Source organism: Xyrauchen texanus, chromosome 6 (genome assembly GCF_025860055.1).
Source record: "Xyrauchen texanus isolate HMW12.3.18 chromosome 6, RBS_HiC_50CHRs, whole genome shotgun sequence".
In the NCBI taxonomy this organism is placed as follows: Eukaryota; Metazoa; Chordata; class Actinopteri; order Cypriniformes; family Catostomidae; genus Xyrauchen; species Xyrauchen texanus.
Window position 1 is genome coordinate 28284258 of NC_068281.1, and position 15432 is coordinate 28299689.

Here is a 15432-nt window from a genome sequence, read left to right on the forward strand (position 1 = left end):
TAGGCTTATCAACTTTTAAAAGAGGAAAAATCAAACCATACTCAGTTTGGTCAACCCAAAACAGTTATATATCAATACAGTATTTTGGTACAAATTCATATATCACTTGATACAAGGTCAGATGCAAACATCTGGCTATAAATTTCACATATTTTGCATACAATATCTGGCCTAGTGTTTTGTCCATGGGTTCAACTGGTAAATGATACTTTGTCATATTAAAACGTTACATTTGAACATTACATTTATATGAATTAACTTGCTCTTTGCCTATGCATTTACAAAACTGTCAGTTCCTATTTAGCCTATGTCACGTTAATAACTTTGCATGTTGATAGGGCCTATGCAGTTTTTTTTTTAGATTTATACAATTCTGTTTAATTTAAAGACATTTTTGTAAGTTAAACAGTTTTGCTACAGTGTTGGGTCTCCCCTTGATGTCCAATGTAAAATATATGGGCCGGTTCAGAGCCACTGGTTTAGCAGTCTTGGGCCCTGTCCCAAATGGCACCCTATGCCCTTGCGGTTCACCTCCGAGTCCAGACTTTGGTGACGTAAGGCAACCACAGAGTCTTGACCTTAACCCCATTGAAAGTCTTTGGGATGTGCTGGAGATGACTTTACGGAGTGGTTCGACTCTCCCGTTATCAATACAAGATCTCGGCCAAATATTTATGCAATTCTGGATGGAAATAAGTTGTGACAATGTATAAGGTGGTCGAAACAATGCCACGACGAATATGCATCATAATCAAAGCTAAAGGCGGTATTCGAAGGGAGAGTTGAACCACTCTATAAAGTCTTCTCCTGCACATCCCAAAGTCTTTCAGTGGGGTTAAGGTCAGGACTCTGTGGTGGCCAATGTGTGAAAATTATTCCTCAAGCTCCCTGAACCACTCTTTCACAATTTGAGCCCCATGAATCTTGACATTGTCATCCTGGATTATGCCTGTGCCATCAGGGAAGAAAATATCCATTGATAGGATAACCTGGTCATTCAGTACATTCAGGTAGTCAGCTGACTTAATTTTATTGCCGCATTAGACCTGAACAATTGAAGCAACCCCAGATCATAACATTGCCTTAGATACAAACGCCGTCTTTCTTTTTGGCCAAACAGTGTACATACAGAAGAAATGCAAGAGATCTGTTGCAAACTATTAAGAGAAAAATGTTTTGAAAGCAATATTAAATCCGCACTTGACATCGCCTCATCCACCATGATTTTTTCTCCAGCACGAACTCCATTCTGCTGTGATTGTTCATGATGATCACCAGCATGGACTGCTGGGCAGAAGAACACTGGGGAACTTACACAAATGCAGGTTCCGCGGAAGGGTGCAGCGAGGGTGCAATAGACACTCTTGAGAACCCTTCTCTGTGCTAAAATGTCAGATCTTGCAGTCTCGTGCACTTCAACGGGATGCGCAAATGAAGCCCACAAGACCGCAAGTCCACATCAAGTGTCCATTTGGGACAGGGCCTTGGACATGTGTTTCCTACCATGACCACAATTGGAGGCCTTAAGATCAAATAGTTTCTTCTGGAAATGTTATCATCTCATGTTAATTAAAATAAACAAACTGTGAACTAGACAAGCCACGGATTAATTTAACTACAAAATCTCATAATTTATTTTATCTCTTTGTCATTACTGAGGTTTGTGAATTTGGTTTATTGACAATCAACCTTACATAATGCAGAGTGTGAAGCAATTTCTCCATACTGAAAGTCTCAGTTTGCAAAGGAGACTCTGCCAGTGTCTCCTGCAGTTGTGTTTACTGATTGTGAACAATGAAAAATGGTGTTCCAAATATCATGCGATTACATTTTAATGGCCTGTTAGTAAGGCTGAAACACCTCGACTCAATCACTGTCTTTCCTCAGATGTGCAATTCTGGGGGTTGTGCAGGATTGGGAATGATCAGAGAGAATGTTTTGGCCTGTACACCCCTTAAGCTTAGGAGAAAAGTACAATTCACAGGGTTAAAAGACATCAGTTACCTGAGGGAACAACTTTCACTGTAGGAAAAGTTGTTCCCTCAGGTAACTAATGTATTTTAACCCTCTCTGCAGGTAGGGTACATCTGGTAAAACCCACACAAACACTACACCACCAGGACAGGGGAATGCAAACATAAACTATCACAACTATGACCCTGAATAATAGATTTGACTCAAGGATGTTCCAAGTTTCGTCTCTGTTGCACAGTGCCATGTAGAACACATTTCCTGTAGCTCAATAGGTAGAGCGTGTTTAAGGTCATGAGTTTGATTCCAAGGGAACATACAAACTGATCCGTATACCTTGCATGCACTTTAAGTTGCTTTGCATAAAAGCATCTTCCGAGAAAATAAATGCAAGACACTGGATGGAAAACCATTTGCTACATAGTAAATAAGCAACCAACCTGTGTTTGGCTCAGGTTTTGACAGACTCTGAGCTAGTATCCAAGCTGCCCTTCTCCTCCAGCTTCTGTAGGTTATCAGTGGGGGTGACACCTGGACAGGAGAAAACACAAAGTAAGATGCTGCAGTCACACTGAGAAATTTAATTGAATTAAAAGCTACAAGGGAATTGTGGAAAATCATTATGGTAAGGAATGCACCTAAACAAAAATGTATGCAAATAGGAATGGGCTAGGTATTTTAACTTTGGACAGTAATTCTCCAAAGGCAATTAACAGTGGTCAGCTATGCGGGGGGAAAACAAGAAAATAAATAATAAAAAAGAACATTATTTCTGTACAGCTTGATCCATAAAATAGCAATCACAAGAACAAACACAAGAGCTTCAAAATAAATTTGCAAAAAAGTCTACAAGTCTGGTTTCTTATTGCAGCAAAGCACTGATGCAAGTCATTTGATTGTCTGGGCATTCACAGTGGAATGCATAAATGCAGTGAATGAATGATGATTGTTTGTATGTTGAGCTCACAGCGTTCTTTCCATTTCACTCTGTTAATGAATCACCATGACACTACAGAAAGCAGCAGATGTTGAAGCTTTGCAGGCCCATAGGTTTACATACAGTTTGTCATTTCATGGGGGAGTTCCTCCCTACATGGACATCTAAGGAATAAGAAAACATGTGGAGTTCTGGTGCGAAGCAGGTGTTAAAGAGAGAAGCTAAGATGCAGCGCCTTAGTTGCGCAATAACCATGATATCACCTCAGTCAGAGTTACAGCAAGTACACAACCTGACAGCGAAATTCAGCCTCACTTTATAAATGCTGCATTTTGTTGCCCTTTTCAACATGTTTTGTTGCATTAATTAAGATGCACTGATGAATTTCAAAAAGGTATTTCTTGTGTATTCACTAGAATGGTCATCACAAAAAACACCTAGTAAGGCGTGACACATCGACCAAAGGTGTCCTTGTGATGTATCTGTACATAGACAATTACTACCCAGATCTACAATCAACTGGTTCTAACATACATTGCTCAAAGGCTATGCCACTTACGAATCAATCAACTGAAAGCTGTGAAGCTAAAAGAAACAATTAAGAAGATAACAAATAAATCAAGTCTATATATCTTGTGAGACAGAGGATCTGCCTCCCCTCAAATCCTGCTCACTGGCTCATGTACAGACTCATGACAGGAGTGGATGTCTTACAGGAAGAACACAATACAAGAATGAGATGCACCTAATACCTATTGTACATCATCACAGCTGCCCTAAATCCAGCATTACGTCTATCCTTTGAAGAGATCTGTCAGCCCCTTTGTGCAAAACCAGGTGTCCTCTAAAGACCTTGAAGTATGCATGGCATGGCCTGGTTGATATTGCTTGATCCTGAGCCTCTGGACTGACTACACCTCTTTACAGCTTAACCTTCATTTACTTGACACAGATAGACACCAAACCACTTTAAGTACATGGTCAATCTCCTTTAGTCTATGCTTCTCCATTTTATTGTCTTAAAGGTGAAGTGTGTCATTCTTTCGATGTTAAAATATTTTCTCCTATCAGAGTTTGATGTGCAGAGACTATTTTAATGCATTTGTAGGTTGTTTTCTCAAAAGAGCAGTGACTGGAATCATAACCCATTTCACTGTACTGTACCCAATCTACTCTGTACTTTTAAAAACTGTATTATTGTAATATTTGAAGAGGTATTGTGAATAAACTGAAACTGAAATCATAAGGAATTTAACGTTTCCATTAACAATAGTTTTAGTACTTTTTAGGGAGAAATAGTTGGAAATAAGAAATGTGACTTATCGCATTTACTGCCACAGCAACATGTCACAAAATGATCATTTCAAGTTTTAACAGTACATATTCTTGAAAATACTGCCACACAAGGTAGAAGTATGACAAATATGTTAAAGGGTGAACATGTTTTAGAAACGTACTACACTAAAAGTCCCAATGAGAGCAGAATTGAGATACAGATGTAGTGACATCCTTCGCTTTTGACATGGACATTTTGTATTCCATTCAGACGGCACTCCTCAGAGTGAACTGCCGACTTTCACACCTTCATTTATCTGTGAGCAAACACCAAAGGCTGTATTATTATTACAAAAGAGTCCCGAGCCATGAATCACATACAAGAGCATGTGGGTGAGTCAGTTCCCAAATCTAAAACCAACAGTGTCAACTTAACTTAGTGCAACACTCCTATTCCTCTCCAGCGTGAAACTAAAGAACAAAGACAGTTTAACAGTGTGAAACATTACAAAGTTATCTAGCAAATGATTGTTGGAACATCCTTGAAAGAAGAATCAATATGTAGATGTCAGTGAAAACTAAAACAATAGCCATCAAAGAACGCTCATCAGCAAGACACAAGAATCCCATTATGCTGCTGACGGCAGAGTTATTTATGTTGAGATGTCGCTCACACACACATAAACTCTTCACCTTGGCTGCTACTTATCTTTTATGACACTCTTGTAATGCCTTTCACTCAGTCATATAAATGTGGCTGCAAAACCCAACATGACGCGGGAAGTCGGCACGTTGTTTCTGAGAGCTCCAGTACACTAGGATCGTCCACATAATGCTGACTCACTGACGAGTAGCATTTCCTAACAGACATTTTTGCATCAGCACCAGCGTGTTTACCTTCCCATGTGGTGCAACCGGAAGCGCATTTCGTCAGCAGCGTAGGAGACCCCGGTTCAGATCCCACAATGAAACTAAGAAGTAATCACATTCAATTCACAATTCAGAGGTTGCATTTTTCCCTCTAACATTACATTTTTACTCTACTGATGGTTAGGTTTAGGTTGGGGGGGTCAGTTTAAAAATATGAATTCCTCTTCACTTTTGACGCCCCTGGGGCTTAAGTTTTGCGTTGGTGCCCTAGATAAAGGCGCCATTGCTTGTGCAATACCTTTGCAAAAGAATAAGCAACATTATGCATTTGAACAACATTATTTGTTTCAGCCTTACAATGAGGGTGAGCATTACTTGCGCAATACCCCTGCAAAGATAAACAATGTTTTGCCCTGTGAAGGGACAATAATGGTGCTATAAGCGATTTTAGTCATTCTACTTCCACAAGACTGAGCTGTTGAGCCATGCCCGGAACGCACGGTCACCTAGCATGATCGAGAACGGAGTAATCAAGTAAAATGAAATATTGCCGCTTAAAACCGAAATTGATGCAGTATAAGGGATATGACGAACAGATAAATTATATCATTGATAGTAGGAAGCCTGATACCCCATCAACCACCAGCTATATGCATTGATGATTGTTCCCCCAAAAGAAGAATAGACTGCGAATTTACATGAAGCATATTTTCCTGATGGAGACCATCTGTGGTGAGGAGTGTAAATGTAAGTAATAATCCAACAAAGTGACTGCTGCTTGGAAAAGCGAGGCATAGCGTGTGACATGATTGTGTTTCACTCACATGCACGTATGAGAATAATGAGAGGCAGCTGAGCAGGCTTTTTTAGCTGAGGCCGTTTTGTGATTGGATGAGATACCTGAAAGAATGAATCCTGAGATCTTCCTGTTAGAACTACCCTTACACTTACATTTCTCTCTGAAAGCTTTAGATTGGTTATGATGTGAACTTGGTTTTCTGAACTCTGGTACACACCAGCAAAATGCAGTCCAAATAACCAAAACAGGGTGAGTAAATGAATTTTTAAAGTTTTTTATTGAGTAAACAGGCAACAGTGGAGGCTAGAAAGCCATACAGAGCCAGAGAAAATCAGAGAAGATCTTTCCCTAAAGGAGAGGAAGTCAGTGTCTGAATGGACCTGCAGGCCACACAGATTTAGACAACCTGGGAGCAACGCCCACTCTTGTTCTAATTTTCTATGCTCTGCAGATGCGGTTGAGACAAACAAGCCAATCCAACGGTAGAGGAAATAAAATAAAAATGGCCACTTAACAATTCATGATGAACCTGCCCCTGCTTCTCTCAGGACATCCAACAATTGGGGAAAAAAATCTGAATCCTCCAAATATATAGGGTCTCTTTTTAAATTAAGATCTACTACTGGAAAGCAGGACAGTCCCAAACACCTAAAGGAATATTCCTCATTGCTACAGACGGAGAGAGGTTTAGTTTGAGGAAACTGGCCCGATTGGGGCCAAACAGGTTGGAGGTGTGGCAGCATTTTGTACAGACCCTTTTATTTACCAACAAGGGCAGTGTGGGAGAGGCTGGCCTCCTTTAAGGAGGGAAATGAATCAGTTTGTTAGTATTTTAGGAGTTGGAAACACAGAGCATCTCTTCACTAGATAATCCTTGCATAGCGGCTTACTGTAAGAAAGAAACCATGCTGTGGACCGGCACCCAGAGCGGCTTAATGAGAGCTCATATAGAGAGGGAGGCAGCAGATAGGCCTACTGACTCTGCCCCATCACTCACTGCAGGGCTCACACTCACCATGCACACATACTAGAAATGTGTTTGTGTGTAAGTAATGTTTAAAACATTCGTTAAGACACTCTAAAGGAGAGATGGTCAGAATTCTAATCTAACTTACCAAGAAGTATTAAAACTCAAAAGGAGTTAGGAAGAATGTTCATACTGCTGTTTTCCATACCACAAAAGTAGACTCAAAATTACATGCAGAATCGAAAGCCAGCTTTTTTTTTCAAAAGAACCGAATGAGCCAGTCCAAATGCCTGTCGAGGTTTGCAGAGGATTACAGGAGTCTGATGAGTGAGCTGCTGATACTATGAGGTTGCCTGTACCGAGGGCATGAACAAGCCTGTGGCAAAATTTATGTTTCTTTAATAACAAAACGTACAGAAAATATGATTATGACGAGTTTTATTAAATATAATTTTTATTAAAGCAGGCAAAAACTTAGAGATGTAAATTAATTTTACTGTTGTTTATTGTGCATGCAGATAATATTTTTTAAGTTATTGTAAGCTGAATCAGGGTATCTTGTTAGTTGATCATCACCTTATATGCTTTAGACACCTAAACATTTCCACGATTGTGTATCAATGTCTGTATTGGGTGCTTTATGTGCAAACCTTGGATACTTATCAAAGATATAGTCAATATTTGTCGTAGGCTATTCAACACACAGTAGAGGCCGACCGATATGGGTTTTTTCAGGACGATGCCGATCTTTTGAAATCCGGGTCGGCCGATGGCCAATAAATGTTGCCGATTTATTTTGGCCGATATTTGGCCGCTATGTGCTTGTTTTTAACCTCTTATTTGAACCTTTTATTTGAAAGATAAAATGTAACACAAATAATTACTTAAGATAGACAAAATTTCTCAACAAATACATTTATTGAACACTTGACCAATCTGCACTTGTACACTTAAATTAAAAATGTATAATGTAAAAACATATTTTATAAAAAATGTATAACAAATATATTAAATAAACAAAGCAGGTGTTACGAACTGCTCCGAGACACGAAGGTTGAGATCCAAATGCAGCTTTAATTAAGGGGCAATCCAGACACGTACTCCAATATTCAGAGCATCCAAGAGAAGCACAGGCATAACTAGGGATGGGTATCGTTAAGGTTTTAATGGTATTACAATCTTACCGATCCTGCTTATCGATCCGGTACTTTAACGTTATTCTTAACGGTTCTTTTTGTTATATATATATATATATATATATATATATATATATATATATTAAACAAAGTTAAACAAAAGATAAACAATTACACAAAGATAAACGTTATATAGGCACAGTGATTTAATTTCAGGAAGGTCTACTAACATTACTGTTCAGGTGTGGTCTAAAAAGAAATCTAATAAAGTAATCAATTGTAAAATAACACTGCATAGTTTATCATAGATTAATGCTTATTAATGCAGAAGTTATTCATTCAAGAGCTGTAAGTGATTTTCTCTTTGCCTTTTGTTGTTTGATTCGCAGTAATGGCTCAATCGTCAGCATGTTGATTAGACTGCTTCCCCTTTAAGACCGAGTCTAATAGGCTCCTGATACACCATATTTTCTCCCATCTATTTCCATAACTACGTCCATTTAAGACATAAACTGTATTTAAGTGAATCTCCAAGCCGGTCGTTTTGACATATTTTTGTGTATAGTTGATCGTTTAGACACGCACATGAAACCCAAAGTAGCCTATAGTTTGCTTGTCTCGTTGCAGTCTGCGCGCCACCTTGGGAACGGTATCTCTTACGCTCTTTTTATTATTAAACGCGTCCCGCAATTTAGCAACAGTAGCTAAACTGCATTTTACAACAATCACCGATCGTGCTGATTCTGACGTTACGTTTGAGTTTTAGGGAGAAATGTCAGTGCACCGCTGTGAAGGGAAGGAAGTTGTGCTAGACAGAATTCGGCTTATGTATAAATATTCTTTTTATAATCTTTAGAAGGCGAAATCTAAAATAAAATCAGACTAATATCACAGATCTAAAGTGTAACCAGGCTACATTTGAATGTTTCGTTCGGTCACTCATTAAGCAGGGCTCGTGAGAGATCTCTATCTCTCTCTCTCTCTCTCTCTCCCTCTCTGACTGCAAATAGCTAAATTGCATCACAGACAAATGGTTTCATATTATTATACATAGAAATGCCTGGCGAGATAAAATAACTTTCTCTTTATAGCAATAATAAATGTATTTTCTTAATTTCTCCAGTACCGACAGCAGAACCGATAATGTCCGAGCTTACCAAAGCCAGTTCTTCAATAGCCTATAGTGCGTTGGTGTCTTTTTTATTACTTATTTCTCTGCATTGAGTGACAACCCTCTCAAATATAAGACACACAAACAGAACAAATAAAAGTCTCAGATTCACTGTCTGTAATTGCAAAATTCTTGCTTACTTATTGTGACATGATAGCAACCCTTCTGCTGTGATAATGCAACTTCAACTACGCTATCAATATCCAAAGTAGCCGAACATCATGTCGCCTATCGCATTTTTTCTTGAAGTTGGCAGTAACATATCAAAAGTTTTTAATTAAATATAAAGGAGTTATACGAATTTAATCCTTACCGTTTTCTCCAAGGAACTTAGCTCCTTCCTTAGGCACTGGATGAGGTCTGCTCACTCTGCTGGAAAATGACTCTAGGGGCAGCGTGCGTCGAACACGTGTTCCACAACAACACTACGCTGCCCACAGATGCGCCTGCCTAATAATCGGCTTGATATACTTGGATATTGGCCGATGCCGATTATGTAAAAAAATTCACACAAAAAAAATTACAAAAAATAAAAAAATAAAAAAAAGAAACGGCCGATTAATCGTCCGACCGATTAATCAGTCGACCTCTAACACACAGGATCGCAGGATGAAACCCTGATGACAATAAACACCCTTTTGTGTTTAAGAACCAGTTCGTGGAAATGAAATTGACTTCATCAGTATATGATATATCCCCAATCTTCAGAAGATGGATCATATGGATTTTCAACAATGTGAGAGTAAGTAAATGAAAAAGTTTTCACTTTAGGGTGAACTTACTTCAAAGTTCATCCTTATATAGACATCTTATTAAAAACCTCCTGGCCACTGATCAGTCAGATTGACTGAGATACACAAAGTGAAAATAAAACAAATACAATTTCTGGAAAACCTCATTGAGAAATCTGGTTACCTCATAAAAATGTGAACACATTATTAGTCAGGTTTACAACAAAGAAAAATCAAAATATCCCAGAACAAATTTTTTGAAAAAAAAAAATAATAATTTCCATCCCATGTGTTCAAGAGAACAAAACGGTCACTTCCTGGGAAATTTATGCAAAATGGAAGTTCTAGCCAATAGGGAAGCCACTTCGGCTCATTTATTAAATGGAACAATATAATTGTGGTTTAGAGCATGCAGACAAAAGCTCAGACAAACTTTATGTTTGCTAGCAATCTGCAGACGATATCTTGTGTCTGGCAGTGAGTTCTGTAATAGTAGGTAATAATAGCCAATCAATTTGCTGACAGGCTTTGGCTCAGAATGACCAGAGGAACAATTAAGATGCTTGAGATGAATTTTATTACCATCTTGTTGTTGCCGTCCAGTATTTTTTTTAATGCCTATTTCCTCATTGAAGATTTACACATGAACTTCAATGTATGGCTGCTGAGGAATTTGATTAACATAAAGAGGTGAGCCAGACAGCTTATGTTGGACAGACAGGGAGGACGTGCAGTCTTGTCTTTATAAGGGTGGTCACTTAGGATTAAGGGGAAGGGTCAGAACAGCAGGAGACAGCTGGCAGAATTAATCTCTCATGCAAAGGCCAAAGGCAAGAACTACAGCATGAGCCTTTTCACAGGAAACTCACCTAAAGGGCTCTATTCAACTCACACAGCTATAATAAAAGACTTTTTAAATATTTTTGTCAATACACTGACGAATAAATGTAAATTCAGCAGTGTAATAAAGTTTGTAATTTTTTCGACGATAAATTACCAGAGGTAAAATACTCTCCTATCCCTGGTTAATATGCGAAGACAACCATAAATAAGCCATATGTAGGTTGATTTTCCCAAAACACTGTGACTGTTTGTTTGAGCATCCTGACCAGATTGACACAAACACAAGCAGTGGTGTGTGTTTGGGGCAGGACTTGTCCAACCAATAACAGACAGGAACAGTACTCTGGAAACTTGTTTGAAAACAATTATTGCAATTTAATTTGATGATGCTAGTGTATAGAGACCCATATTATGTAATGCCATGTGAAAGCCAGCTGGAGACTCAACAGAAACAAAACTATCCCATAACAACAGCAGCATGTGCATGCTGAGACACATATGCTACTGTATAATCCTTTAAGTGTGTTTGTCCATTCACATTTATGCTTATTTTAACAAGAAAATATATTGGGCAGTGCATTTTCCCTAAGGAATAGGCCTCTGTTTACTAGAAACGTAAACAAAAGCTTCACAGACTCATACGTCACATAATCTAGCTAATCAGTATTTCATCATGCTCCATGCCATCATTACTAAGGAATACTAGGTCAAATAACGGAAATACATTTCTGTTCAAATTTACTCTGTAAATCTCAAATTTACTTACAGCTATTTTTTTCCTGGTTATTTTAAAAATAGCTCTGCAGTCTGTTCCTGTTCCCTCCTTCACCCTCTCAGCTCCCCAAAATGTCTCTGTAACCAATCAAAAGACAAACACCCAAATTGCTGCTGTATGACTGGTTAGAATACGATGTAAACACTAGAGCACCTTGCATCAGGAGCACACATTCATACATATGCAAACAGAACAAACCCAAATGCTCACTACACATTTGAGCCCACATATACTGATATACACACATCAAATAAACTAATTAAAAGCTCAATCTTTATCTGACTATATATATATATATATATATATATTTTTTCACTCAATTTGGAATGCCCTATTCCCAATGCGCTTTTTTAAGTCCTCGTGGACGCGTAGTGACTCAATCCGGGTGGCAGAGGACGAATCTCAGTTACCTCCACGTCTGAGACCATCAACCCACGCATCTTATCACGTGGCTTGTTGAGTGCTTTGCCACAGAAATATAGTGTGTGTGGAGGATGAGAACAGAGGCTTTTTCCTTGAAAACCTCTCAAACAACTTGTGATGTATGTAATGTTTGATTGTATTTTTGGAAACCAAATATCTGACCCCAATATCGAACACATTTTTGCAATTCTCCAGCTGTGATCCTTGGAGAATTTTTGGCTACTCAAATCCTCCTCATCAATATAGATGATGGAAATGGGTATTTTCACTACTTAAGCTATTTTCTCATAGCCATTTACCATTTTGTGAAGTTCAACAACCTTTTGCCGCACACCTTAACTTTATTCTTTGGTCTTTCCCAACGGAATTTGGCTTGTGTGTTACTTCATATTTATACCCCTCTGAAACAGGAAGCCATGACTGAACAACTTCATATACCTAGTCACCCAGGTATACAAAACATGGGATGGGAATATACTTTAGATATATTTTGCTCATAAGAATTTCTAGTGGTGCCAATAATTGTGCCACACATATATTTGACACAAATGCTTGATTCTTTGATAAAACGTGTGTCAAGTTTGATATCCATAGATGATTAGATTTGAATATTTTGAATGAAAGATCAAAAGGATAAACAAAGACATATTTTTCACAGCACCCTTTGCTCATATTTACAAGGGTGCTAATATTTTTGGCCACTATTTTATGTTATTAATGGCTATTTTAGCAACATATTTATCAAAATTAAATAAAATAATTCTTAATATATAAGAATTATATTTTTCATTTAACGTGACATTTTCTTTACAAAAGGATATAATGCAACTACCATTACAAAAGGATTGCAGATTGAATTAAATAACATTAAAAGGGATAGTTCACCCAAAAATTTACACTCTCTCATCATTTACTCACCCTCATGCCATCCCATGTGTGTGACTTTCTTTCTTCTGCTGAAAAGTAATCAGCATTAAAAGTAATCCATATGACTCCAGTTGTTAAATCCATGTCTTCAGAAGCAATATGATAGGGGAGGGTTAGAAACAGATCAGTATTTAAGTACATTTTTTATAAATGTCCACCTTTGACCATCCATAACCAGTAGGTGGCTGAATGTGATTTACAGTAAAAAGGACATAAATATTTATCTGTTTTTGACCCACACACATTATATTGCTCAGAAGATATTAATTTAATGGCTGGAGTCTTGTATGCTGCCTTTATGTCCTTTTTAGACCTTCAGAGATCTGGTCAACATTCACTTGCACTGTGAGGACCAACAGAGCTGAGATTTTCTTCTAAAAATCCTCATTTGTGTTCGGCAGAAGAAAGTAAGTCATACACATCAGGAATGGCATGGGTGGGAGTAAATGATGACAGAATTTTACATTTTGGGTGAACTATCCCTTTAAAAGACACACACATGCACACATATGCTCAACTGCCCACTGCTACCCAATCTTTTCTCACTCTCTCCCAGTCTAATCTAATTACAGCCCCAAAACCAGCTGCTTCTGCCGGCAGTCAGCAGTGGCAGGACTGGGGCCAGTGCGCAGTGTCAGCTTTATAAAATTTTCATAAAACAAATCTTTCCAAGACAACCTGTTGATACTGCTGTTCTTTTAATAAATGGACTGGGTGGACAAAGATGCTGTGAAACCACAGACCTCATCGTAACCTTACTTTCAAAATGCCATCTTAGACAACAACTAAAGCATTCACCAGTACCCTCATACCTGAATGTGTAACAGAGCTTGTTAATGAAGAGGCTGTTGTCATGGCATACACCTTGAATTTTCAGCTCATGGAATTCTCATGGAAAATCCATGGCAGGAACAACAAACATGAACCGATCCACAGCATCAGATCCTCCATGACCTCATTTGGAGCGATCGATGCAAACCACCTCAATTTTGGTTTGCCCCTGTAGTGTTTGTGCTGAGAGGCCCAGATACTACAGACTGTAATTTCTGAGATGTTTTAAAAAGTTATTCTTATCAAGGTTAGATTATGGACCAGCCCAAAGGGGCCTGTGCCCCAGGCCTCTGATTGCCAAGGGCTTAGAGCCTGCTACAGAACAACACCCATAAACAAGCTTATAAAGATGCAAAATATATGTAGATAGACAAACAACACTTGAATGAGTGACAGAGACTTTTGGCACAATGTGAAATAAATAGAGAAATTAGATATGTTATGAATGAATGAATGAATATTACATTATACAGCACTTTTCTGACACTATACTCAAAGTGCATATTGAACAGGGGATCTCCTCAACCAGTGTGCAGCATCCACCTGGAAGATGCTACAGCAGCCATAGTGCAGTCTGGAGCCCTGCTTTGTTGCACTTTTTTTTCTGTTAAGGAAATTGTAAAATTAGTCTAGTCCTCTAAATAACAGGTTAGCAGCTACAAGTTTGTTTACTAATGGCAGCTGCCGATTCCTCTCGTGTGCATTATACAGGCTGCAGCACCCCCACAAGGTCTTTTTCCACCGAAATAGCAATAGTACTTGTGCCAAGCCGGTGCTCGGCTGGTTTACAACTGGGACAATCTGGAGCCTATTGTAAACCAGCCACACTTTCCACTATCTTGAGAACTGAACGATGATGTAACGGGTTACATGCTTACATGCACAAGACAACAGGTAACGTAATTCAATTATTTTGTAAGAACTTTTTAATGTGGCTTATCTCATTAAGTACTAAAGTAACAGTGGAACTGTTATTAACATTGGTGTAACAGATGGTTATATTTGGACTTTTGCCATAGTATATAATATTATGTTTATATCTTGATTGAGAATCCCACTGGTTTACTTATCAGTTGGCAGCAATCTTCATAACAAAGTGAGTAGTCCCTTACTGAACAAAATAATGCACAAAAGAAGATGAGAAGAGTGCAAGGAAAGCTAACAAAGTTGGCAAATGTCATACTTACTGAGATCTGCTAAAAAGGACACTGGCGATTCAGTATTTGTCTCAAGCATGACAGATTGATTAAATGCCTCAGTTAAATAGATGGCTGCTCCGTGTCCATGACATCATTGCCCCATCCACTGCTGATTTTGCTTAGGTCCATCTTATGGTCCCTGTGCTCAAGATTTTTTTTGTTTTTGTTTGTTTATGATTTGGTCAATTGTCTGATCAAAGCTAGCGTGCATCATTCTTTCTTTATCTCCTTGTAAACTTTAAAACATTATCCCACCCTCTGCTCACTGATGTAATCAGTTCCTGCGTGGGGTGGAGAGGAGACCAGCAAGTTTTTGGGAACAGGCTTTTTTTTATAGAGGGTTGAAGTACCTACCCCAGAGTAGCAGCTAAAAACTCTGTCTAAAGTCCCTCTTAATGGCTAAGAGGAACTATAGTTCCTCATGTGCAAAAACAATAAAAAATATAGTTCCGGGGAAAGGTACCTAAAACATAGTTGCACTTTATTTTACAGTACATAGTACACTTTCATTATACTTACAGTGTGCTAACCCAAGAAATTACTAGAGTAATATTAAGTAAAAACATGTACTTAATAT

General features: G+C 38.4%; 1 protein-coding gene across 3 annotated transcripts in view; it reads right to left on the bottom strand.

Moving 5' to 3' along the window:
- Positions 1–15432, bottom strand: part of LOC127644958 (protein FAM110B-like) — a 57231-nt gene that overhangs the window by 23760 nt on the left and 18039 nt on the right. For all 3 annotated transcript variants that reach the window (XM_052128419.1, XM_052128420.1, XM_052128421.1), the window contains exon 2: positions 2412–2502. The gene's annotated coding sequence lies outside the window, so the exon portion shown is untranslated. The remainder of the gene's footprint in view (positions 1–2411; positions 2503–15432) is intronic.